Source organism: Lactuca sativa, chromosome 4, assembly GCF_002870075.4.
Source record: "Lactuca sativa cultivar Salinas chromosome 4, Lsat_Salinas_v11, whole genome shotgun sequence".
Lineage (NCBI taxonomy): Eukaryota > Viridiplantae > Streptophyta > Magnoliopsida > Asterales > Asteraceae > Lactuca > Lactuca sativa.
The window spans coordinates 16,536,738-16,548,160 of record NC_056626.2 but is presented as its reverse complement, the minus strand read 5'-3'; positions in this window follow the sequence as shown (position 1 = coordinate 16,548,160).

Sequence of the window (11,423 nt, the reverse complement as noted above, 5' to 3'; positions counted from 1 at the left end):
GAATTCTCCATACTAAAACGTTTTAGTACCTTGTCCAAGTAAGTATTCTGATGAACTCCTATTAGTCTTTTACTCATGTTTCTTACTATCCTTATTCCTAGAATATATGCTGCTTCTCCGAGGTCCTTCATAGCGAAGCACTTCCCGAGCCAGGATTTAACTTCCTGCAGTGTCGGGATGTCGTTTCCTATGAGCAGTATGTCATCGACATACAATACGAGGAAGATTACTATACTCCCACTGGCTTTGACATATACACATGATTCATCCTCACTTCGCAGAAAACCAAACTCTTTGACTTTCTCGTCGAAACAAAGATTCCATCCGCGAGACGCTTGCTTAAGTCCATAAATTGACTTGTCAAGCTTACACACTCTATTGGGGTGCTTTGCATTGACAAAACCCTCTGGCTGAGCCATGAAAACATCCTCAGCCAACTTCCCATTAAGGAAAGCGGTTTTGACATCCATCTGCCATATTTCATAATCAGGAAATGCAACAATGGCCAGTATCACCCTAATAGACTTTATCTTCGCAACTGGTGAGAAGGTCTTATCATAGTCAACTCCGGGAGTTTGATTAAAGCCCTTCGCAACCAATCGCTCCTTATACGTGTGCACATTCCCATCCATGTCGGTCTTCTTCTTGAAGATCCACTTGCACCCGACGGTCTTACGTCCGAGCACATGGTCAACCAAATTCCAAACTTGGTTGTCGTACATGGACTGAATCTCGCTGTCCATCGCCTATTTCCATTTTGCAGACTCTAGGCCTGTCATGGCATCCTTATAGCTGTTAGGTCCGTCCAAATTCACTAGTATACTATCACTAATGAATGTATCCCCTTCCATAGTAATATGAAAGCCATAAAACTGGGGATGAACCCTAACTGTTTCGGAACGTCTAAGAGGTAAGGACTCGTCAATTAGTTCAACCGGAGTTTCCTCCTTGGGTTAAGAGCCAGCGTTAGAGGTTCCTTCATCACTCGACTCTTGAATATCTTCAAGATCGATTTGCCTCCCATTGTCCCCTTGTCTTATGAGTTCTCGCTCTCGGAAAACCCCTCTCCTCACAACGAAGACAACATTGTCAGTCAGTCTATAGAAGAGATATCCAAAGGACTTTTGCGGGTAGCCGATGAAAATACATCGCTCACTATGAGGTTCGAGCTTGTGGTGAGTCTCTCGTCTTACGAAAGCCTCGCAACCCCAAACCTTGATATGTGCCAATGAGGGAGCTTTCCCTGTCCACATCTCGTGAGGTGTTTTGACAACCTTCTTTGTAGGGACTAAGTTAAGGATATGGGCGGCAGTCTCTAAGGCGTATTGTTGAATCAAAAAAGTGACCCTCTTAAACTTCAGCTACCGCAGCCACAAAGCCACCGCAGTCAAGCAGTCTCTTCAACTATCATCATCCAAAGTCTCTAGTACCGCAGTCTCTATCTAGTTTACATTACTTTGTCTTTATTGTAAAATACTCTATTTTCCAGGATGCCTTGCATGGCTACTCTTAGAGTTGTAAACCTGATATCTTTATGAGTCTCTATAAATAGAACTTATCCTCGTGTAATCAGTAGAGAATCTCTTATCTAATTCTAATACATATCTCAGAAGTTCTCATTCTATCTTACTTACTCAATCTACTTACTCTCATAATCAATCACCATCTCTCTTCGGAGCAAGTCTATTGTGAATTAATCACTAAGTTTGATCTCACTTATTAACTTGGTTTGAATGAATTCCTCGTTAGAATCAGCTTAAGTGTATACTTGAAATAACAACTGTTGTCATTTACATTTCTTTACTTTTCCGCAACTAACTCACTAACTTCTAACTCTTAATATTATTGTTGAGCTTATAGATCCTTCGAGATTAACTATTCCGCTATATACTTGTTTTAACGTTTGTTCAAGTGTGTCTCAAAGTTTTTCTCTCAACAATTGGTATCAGAGCCATAGTGTGGTTGCTTTTTGAAAATCCTAATTAACTCTGATTTTTCAAAGAGCTTTCTATACCACCGAAGCTCATTTTTAAAACAAAAAAAAACTTCAAAAAATGGCACAATCGTTATCACTGAATGACTCCAACAGTGTTGGTGGTTCTAATCGAGCCCCAATACTGGTTGCGAATGAATATCATCACTGGTCACAAAGGATGAAAAGATATCTCATAAGACTTGGTAGAGATGTATGGCAATCTATAGAAGAAGGACCATATGTCCCAGTCCTTACACCAGTCCAAACTGACGGAGCCACAACAAGGCTAGGAGGAGGTCAACCAGCTTTGAACCGTCCCACCAAGGATGATGCTATTGCCTTTTATGAAATCTCTTGTGGAGTTGCTCCTGACAACTTTGACATTATCATAAATTGCAAATCAGCAAAAGAGATCTAGGATGTTCTTAAAAATCTGTACGAAGGCTCAGAGCAAGCTCAAGACAAGAAGCTCACAACTGCACTCAATGAGTTCAACAACTTGAAAGCTCAAACCGGCGAAAGTTTGGAAGACTCCTTTAAAAGATTCAACTTGATTGTCACAAAACTATCCAATGCGGGCACAGTCCGTAACAATCATGAAACAAATCTAGAATTCCTTAATGGCTTGGGAAGACATTGGATAACAGCCAAAATGATCGTTCAAGGAGATAGGAAGATTCACCCTTTGTCCCTTTATAAGCTCTATGGAGAATTGCAAGCTCAAGAGTCCACTGTACTCAAGGATTGTTCAGAATTCGGGGTTCCACTTGCCCTTGTAGCACAATCACCTCACACTCAAACATATCCCACTTCATATGACTCACCACCGCAGTCATATGAAGTAGACTCAGAATATGACGATGAAGAAGAGTTTCAGAATGCCATCGCCCTTATCAGTAAAAAATTCAATCGCTTACCACCTTCATTTCGTAAAAATCAACAATACAACCGACCACCTTTCAACCGCTACTTTCAAAATAATCACTTTCGTTCCACCAAGAATCCTCTTCCTCCACCGCAGCCTCAGCAAACACAGTCTAAAGATGCACCACCACAGTCTTAATCAACTGAATCCGGTACTTCTTTAGAAGACAAAAGTGATATTGCTATATGTCACAAATGCAACAAAGAGAACCATTTTGCCAAGGACTGCAAGGAAAACGTAGTAAAAGACAAAGCTTTCTATCTCAGAATGGCTCAAGAACTAGAGGACAAAGAAAAGGGAAAAACTTATGTTGCTCAAGTTAAAAGGAATCATCAAGTGTGGTCATCCGAAGACGAAGATGAAGACCATCACAGTAAAGGAAAAGGCAAGATCTGTATGGTAGCACCTGCTAATGAAGACGGCTCAACCAAGCTAAAGAATAACCAATGCTATATGGAGAAAGATGGAACTCTCAGCATTGTGGAGCAGGTAAAACTTATGATTCAAGCTTTAAATTATAGCATGCATGACTGTCAACCTTTCATAGACACACTCAATGAAACATGTGTTGCCGTCCTTACAGACTACAATAAAGCCTTAGATGAGAAGAACATCACATCACAGGAGATGTTCCACGTTAGAGGACGTTTGGATAATAAAAGACTCAAAATGGCAATGTTAGAGAAAGACTTGATGCTAGAAAAAGATGCTAGAATGTTAAGTGAAACATAACTAGAGATAGCTTTGAATCAGAGAGATTTAGCATAGAGTAAAATTGTACGCTTAAATCTTTTAATTGAAAAGCCTTTTAATGAAAGTGAAGCCATTGAGAATCTAGTTAATAATGGGAATGTTGATAACACTTTCAATTGGGGTTGGTCCAATGGGTACCCAACCGTAACGGACTCCTCACCCCGATTCACCCCGGAACGTCCCTACGTCCCTCCAGACAACAACTTTTTTTTCCGGTCAATGATAAAATGTTTCCTGAGGATATCCAAGCCCATTTTGGTAAACTCCATGATTTGAGTAATAACTGTGTTATCGAGGAAATTCTCCCTGGATTTTCTAATCATGTTGATAACATAATATCAAATGTCCCACTACCTAATATCAAATGTCCCACTAACGTGTCCACCAAGACTTACTCTGTGGTTGTTCAAAGCACTACACCGCAGACCATAGTCAAAAGTTCTGTGACTGTTGAACCAATTAATCATGAATTACCAATCAAAAATTTTGAATTTGGTCAATGTTCTCAAAGTCTTGACTTCTCCAGTTCGGATGAATCAAGTCCCTGTTTTTCAAAATCTCCAAAAGATTTAACGAAACCGCAACTAAATGTTACTGACTACGGTTCTCCTAAAACCGAAGCAAAAAGAGTTTTTAAAGAAGAATTTCATTCCCGCGGCAAGCAATGGGAAATTCATTCAAAACAAAAGAAATTTGTTAAATTTCCCAAGTCAAAGAGTCTAGAAAAACTTGTTTTCTCAAATTATCATTTCAAATCAATCGTTTCCAAGCAAACAAAAAGGAAGGAGTTCACTGTTTCTAACACTGCTCAGAAATCATCTGACACAAAGGATAAGTCTTTTCAATCAAATGGTTTTCAAATCTATTCATTAGACAATCCAAAATGGAAAGGTATTCTACCTACCCCAACCCTTCCAAAGTCATTTTCAAAAACTCAAAAATGGAAAGGAATTTTGCTAACTTCGGCACTCAAAAGGTCACCTCAAAGTTTAAGAAATCATTTCACAAAAGGCCTGTACGTGCCTACACACCTGCAAGACCTGCTGTTGGGTCAAAATATGGTTTATACTTTGCTTTTCTGAGCAATTGTATTTTTCTGTAATATTTTTGGAGTTTACGGTCATGTTTACGGTTGAGTTTACAGCCGTAAACCCATTTACGGCCCATGTTCTCTGGGCCATGTTCCACTTGTATATATATATAGGTGTTAGGCTGAGGAGCAGAGATTGATGAACGAGAGAAGAGAGTTTACGGCCAGAGAGCATTTTATGTGCATGAATCTTTTGCATCTGGAACTTTAATTCTAATCAATTCATACAGAGATTCATATTCTTCTTCTTCTTATTCTCTTCTATTTGATCTGACATCATCCGTTTGATTGGGATTCCACACCATCAAACGGATCTGATTGATACACAGGCAGATTAGGGACTCACAATTGGTATCAGAGCCAAGTTGTATAAGTCAATTTTGTCAGATTTGGAGCATTATTTGATCTTATTTTCAAAATATTCTTGCGTTTTTGGATAGATCTCTGAAAAATAAGGGGGGTTTGTTCTTCATGTGTTTCATAAAAAAAGGTTTTTGATCGAGTTTTGGAGCTTCAAAGTCGAAAAATCGGTGTTTTTTTTATCGGAGTTTACGGCCGGCGGCTAGGGTTTCGGAGTTCACGGTCGGAGTTTATGGCTGGAAACTATTCACGATCGCCGGAGGATTGCGGCCGGCGTTTGCGGTCCGAAGAGTTCACGGCCTCGGTTTGCGGCCTCGCAAGAAGCAGCCTCGCCCAGCACCTCGTCCTTGCATAGAAGTGACCTGGCCTCACTTAAAAAAAGCATACGCGAATTTTGGAGGTGTCGGGTTTCGAACCCGAGACCTCCAGTCAACAAGCTTGCGTCTTACCCAACTCATCTAGCCGCATCCTTGTTTCTTTCCTTCGAAATTTTAACTATAACCTGTTATTCTCGGTTTCAACTTTCAAAATTTGACACTTTTAACCCAAAATTCAATTCATTTTAGTTTTAAATTCCTTTTTTTATCCAAAATTTAAAAAATAATAATAAAAAAATAAATAAATAATAATAATAATAATAATAATAAAGAAATAAAAAAAAACAAAAATATAAATATAATTTAAATTAAAATTAATAAATAAAATTATATTTTAATTTTTGACTTTTATTTTTAAATTCTGACCTTAAATTTTGACTTTGACTTCCAAGTTTGACCTTTGACTTTAAACTTTGACTTTTTCGTTTAACTTTTAAATTTTCAAATTTAACTTTTCAGTTTGACTTTTAAGTTTGACTTTTGAGTTTAACTTTTATAATCAAAGGGTTTGACTTTTAAGTTTGATTTTGGCTTCTAGTTGTGCTTTTTAAATGATTTTAAGGTCTACGAGGGAGTTGAAACATGAAAGAGAGTCGTCAGGATATGTTAAGACAAAATTTCAACATTTTCGATTCTATCCCTGGAGAAACCCTCGAAACTCAGTTGCAGCAATTTACTACACTTACTACTGAGATGAATATAGCTGGGATCTTCTTGTCTAAGTTTGAGATAAACAAAAAGCTACTGAATTCACTTCTGAAATCGTGGGATATGAACGTGGCTATCATTAAGAAGACAAAAGATCTCAATCATCTTAGTCTTGCTGATGTAATTCAAGAACTTGATGCTTTGAAGTGTAGAGAAACAATGAGTTCTGAAAACATTCTGGTCACTGAAGTTACATTTACTCCAGCTTGTGAAGCTACGATTAAATTTCTTTGGGAACAAATTGATTTATTAAAAAGAGAAGTTGAGGACCTGAGATATGAAGGATATCAACTCAGGAAAGGACAGAAACCCCTGAAGGCTGAATTAGAAGCAAAAACCAAGGACTTTAGGAAGCTTCAGGAAGAGTATAGCAACAAGTGTGAAAATTATGACTATATTAAGAGACAATTTGTTTCTGTAACTGAAGAACTTGACACTTTGAAAATTAAGTGTGGAAAAACAGACGTTAGTTTCAAAAATTATACTGTGTCAAGTCAGACAGTCGAGTCATTATTTGAAACCCAATTAAAGTTCAAACAAAACCAACAAAAGGGTTTAGGATACAGTAATGTACCTCCTCCTTTCAATCATGCATATCAGTATCACCCGTTGACCAAAGAGGAGATTGCCAATGAATCATTCATGGTTTATGGCAAACCAGTGGGATTTGTGTCAGGAGGAGTTATTAATATTGAAGATACTAATGTTGCTACTTCATGTGCAGGTAAAGTAGCAGAAGATGAGAACAAGGAGAACACTAATGAACAAACCGATGACTCCTTGAACTCAAAATTTGTTGCTTCGAACTCAACTGCTTCTGATCAACCTGCCGTTGAGAAATACAGGCCACCAATTCCAACGCAACAGAGTTCTTGTGGCAAGTGTACATGTGGAAACAACAAGAGACAAGGCAAAGATACGCCACCAGGGGGAGGAAGAAACAAATTCACAGTGAAGAAAAAGACATGTTTTCACTGTGGAACACCTAGACACATTGCCATAAATTGTCCTAATCGCGCATATGTTCCCTACTACGCACAAGGCTGGCAGAACGCGCCAAGAGGGAGGTTTTTCAAAAGAAACCCTTCCAGGTCACGTTCAGACAATGGTGACTGGAACGCGCAGAAGGCCAAGAATCAAACCCACAAGGCCAAGCATCCAACTCCTAAGGCCAAGTATCCAACTCCCAAGAACAAGAAGGGAATGTTGGCCTAGAAGTCTAGTTCAAGAGATGCTCCTGTGAAGCCAAGACCGGTTAGGTCAAAGTCATCTAGGCAGACGGCTTCAAGTACGAAATCAAGTGTCAAGGCACCCATCAGATCGAACAAGAAATGGGTTAAACCCAAATATAGATGGGTACCAAAGGTGAAAACTCCCAAATCTTCTAATGATTCTAATATTTCATCGTCTTCTGTTTGTGATAAGCAAGATATGTCATGGGAGAGACTACCCTGCAAGGATGAAAAAGGTCGACCCAGTTTCAAAATGGACTAGGTTCCAAAGACCAATTAATCCCGCTCTGTGTAGGAGCAGCTATTGAGGCATATCATCAGACTTTGGTTTGTTGGTAGTGGCTGTTCCAGGCACATGATAGGAGACATCTCTCAACTGTATAACACTCAAAACATTATTTGAGAGTATGTATCCTTTGCGGGAAAAGGAAAAAAGGGAAGAAAGGAAGGGATCACTCATGGGGTTAGTGCTTAATGATATGAAGAATTTTCGGATCTGTTATGAGATTATGCTTGCTGTTCTCAGACCTTCTGAATGCAGATTCAATCGGTGAATTACGGTTTGAGTTTTCTTCTCTATACTCCTAAGTTTTTCTTAAGTTGATTCGCTTTAAAGACTAATTTTTGTTTTAGGATAGTTTAAATTTGTGCATTTATTTTCGTTTCTCTCCTATGCACAAATTGAGGAGGAGAAATAAAAACAAAACAAAAAATAGAAAATTAAAAAAAAAAAATCCAAAAACATTAGAAAATCAGAAAATAAAAAAAAAATATGTTGGTTATGAAATGTGCTTGAGGGGGATGTTTTGGGAGGTGATATTATCAAGTGATAACAGGTAATCTGAGTCTGCGTAACGTACCCAAGGTTGAAGGGTCTATGCTCTGGTTTGATCCGTTCAGACTGACAATACGACGCTCAGATAGGTTGAGCAGGGAGATATATATATATATATATATATATATATATATATATATATATATATATATGGGAATCCACTCGTCACATTAAATGAACCCGTACTTGGAACCGTGGTTTAACTTTTCCTCGATGTGCGGATTTTATCCTTAATTCCGGTTGGATGGGGCGACTAGTAAATTCCGATAAATTAGCTCTGTAGAAAATCGTTTTCTTTCTTTCTGTCTGTTAGTCATATGTTGTCTCCTTTGCGTGACTTCCAATCCGACCTGGTACATAACATATGCGACTCTATTTCTCTGCATGTCATATGTTGTCTCCTTTGCGTGACTTCCAATCCGACCTGGTACACAGCATATGCAACCTTCCATTTCTCAACCCCTCTGAAACAATAAGTAATAGCAATCTGAATCTGTTCTCTCTCTGAATGATTGTTTGCTCACCCGGTGTAAGGAGTACTTTGGAAGTTCTTGATGGCTGGGGCATATCAGGAAGCAGGAAACATGTTCCAATACAATTAAAATTGAATACTCAAAGATTGTCTATAGATCTCGCTGCTCAATTTAGGTGGACAACAATATCCCTGGTCGTCGTTAACTGAATGGTCCTTAAGATATAGTATCTAGGAACTTAGGATCAGATATAATATCTAGGAACTTGAGTTAACCTTGTCTTGTAACAAATAGTATGTCCTAAATTTGTCACAATTTTTCGTGCTTAAGTGGACAACAATACCGACGATCGACCAGACAAAGACATGAAGATAGAAGGTACCGACAAGTGGATAAAGGTTGTCTAAAAACTTTGATCCCAAATCACTCTTAAAGTTAGATATCATTTTTATTTTTGTTAAATTTTTCATAGTTTCTCCTAATTTAAATATTAGGGGAGAACTAAAAATTAAAAATAATGAAAAAAAAATCAGAAAAATTAAAAAAATCCAAAAATAGTGTTATTTCTGTTTTATTTCCTGTTCAGAAAAATCAAAAATCCAAAAATACTTTTGTTTCTGTTTTAATTTGTGTGCTAAGTTTTCTTTTAGTTTTGTTTTGTCTTGAAAAGTGATTTCAGGTATAGATAAGACTTATGGAGTTTGTGTTGAAGATTTCTGAGCCAAAGCCTCGTCCGTGAGCATCGAAAAATTCACATTCGAAGGAGCAAGAAATGAAGATTATTCTTTCAACATTCAATCCTTCAACCCCAGAAGCAAGGTGAAGCTGCAATTGAAGATTATGTGACGGATTGCATTGAAGCCTCCTCAATCAGTCTGTTGCTATCTTTGTACCTGCTGAAGTGATCCAGAAGATTTGTTCTCTCTGATGTTCTCTCTGAAGATTCTCAAGCTTAAAGCACTATCTTTCAAGAATCAGTACGTCAAGCCTCCTCACCCAACGTACGTTCAATGCCAAATTCTGAAGAAAATCCCAACCGCTCAAGATGAAGTCATTCATTGAAGATTCATCAAGTTCATCTTGAAGTCGTGAAGAATTTGAAGATAAATGTTGAAGCCAATCTCCCAATGAAGATCAAGAAGAAGAGCCAGCTAATTTTTAGGGGGAGCTTGTTGGGTCAATTAAGAAAAGAAAGCTATAAACCAAGGGGAGATTGTTGGGTCAAAATATGGTTTATACTTTGCTTTTCTGGGCAATTGTATTTTTCTGTAATATTTTTGGAGTTTATGGTCATGTTTACGGTTGAGTTTACGGTCGTAAACACCTTACGATCGTAAACCCATTTACGGCCCATGTTCCACTTCTATATATATATATATATATATATATATATATATATATATATATATATATATATATATAGGTGTTAGGCTGAGGAGTAGAGATTGATGAACGAGAGAAGAGAGTTTATGGCCAGAGAGCATTTTGTGTGTGTGAATCTTTTGTATCTGGAACTTTAATTCTAATCAATTCATACAGAGATTCATATTCTTCTTCTTCTTCTCTTCTATTTGATCTGACATCATCCATTTGATTGGGATTCCGCACCTTCAAACGGATCTGATTGATACACAGGCAGATTAGGGACTTACACCTGCAATGAACACCTTTTCAAAATACACAAAAAAAAGTCAAATCTTACAATCCTCAAACTAGACAAAAGCATACGTTTTTCTCAAAACCGCAGACCAAGCCAAATGTCAGGGTAAATGATAAAAAGTTCACGTGTCAATGTCGGTGTCAAAAGATTTTCTCTCATGACAAATCTCATCTTTCTCAAAAAAACTCGTAACTATCCTCAATTTCACAAAACTCCAAAAAATCTCAAACACCCTGGACTAGACTTGAAAGTTGACTTGAAACATGTCCCTACTACCTCACATCATGCATCGATTAAAACATCGCATGTTACTCCGGGCTCCAAAATCGCTTAGGTGCCCAAATTAACCTCTTAACTTCTGTAGGCTTTGTGCAAGGAGGATCAAGAAGAAGAATGGTTGATCGACAGTTCTTTCTCCTTGCACATGACCAGAAGGTTAGAATACCTTCGGGATTTTAGGCCTATATGCAATGGTGGAAATGTTACATTTGGCAACAATGCGAATGGAATCATCTGAGGTTATGGTGTACTCACTACGGGGAACTTCTCAATTCAAAAGGTTGCTTATGTAGAAAGCCTTAAACACAATTTCATCAGTGTTGGCCAACTATGTAAGGCAGGCCATCGAGTTGAGTTTGATGATCAATTCTGTTATGTCATGACGAGTGATAGAAGCACCTACATGATCAAGTCATGATCCGAAGGTACCATGTATCCTCTCGATGTCTCTCTCATCATTGGTAAACCGCAGCTGTACTTTCTCTTCAAAGCTGTATCCGAGGTTAGCTGGTTATGGCACTGCAAGCTCGCTCATATTAACTTCAGATACATCAACACCTTGGTCACTGGAGAACTGGTCAGAGGACTACCCATTCTCAAGTTCAGCAATGACACTCTATGTCCTGCTTGTGAATGTGGTAAGCAGTCTAAACCAAGTCACCCTATGGTGATTGACTATTCTATATCTAAACCACTTGAGCTACTCCACATTAATCTCTACGGTCCATCAACCATAGCCAGTCTCCATCATAAAAA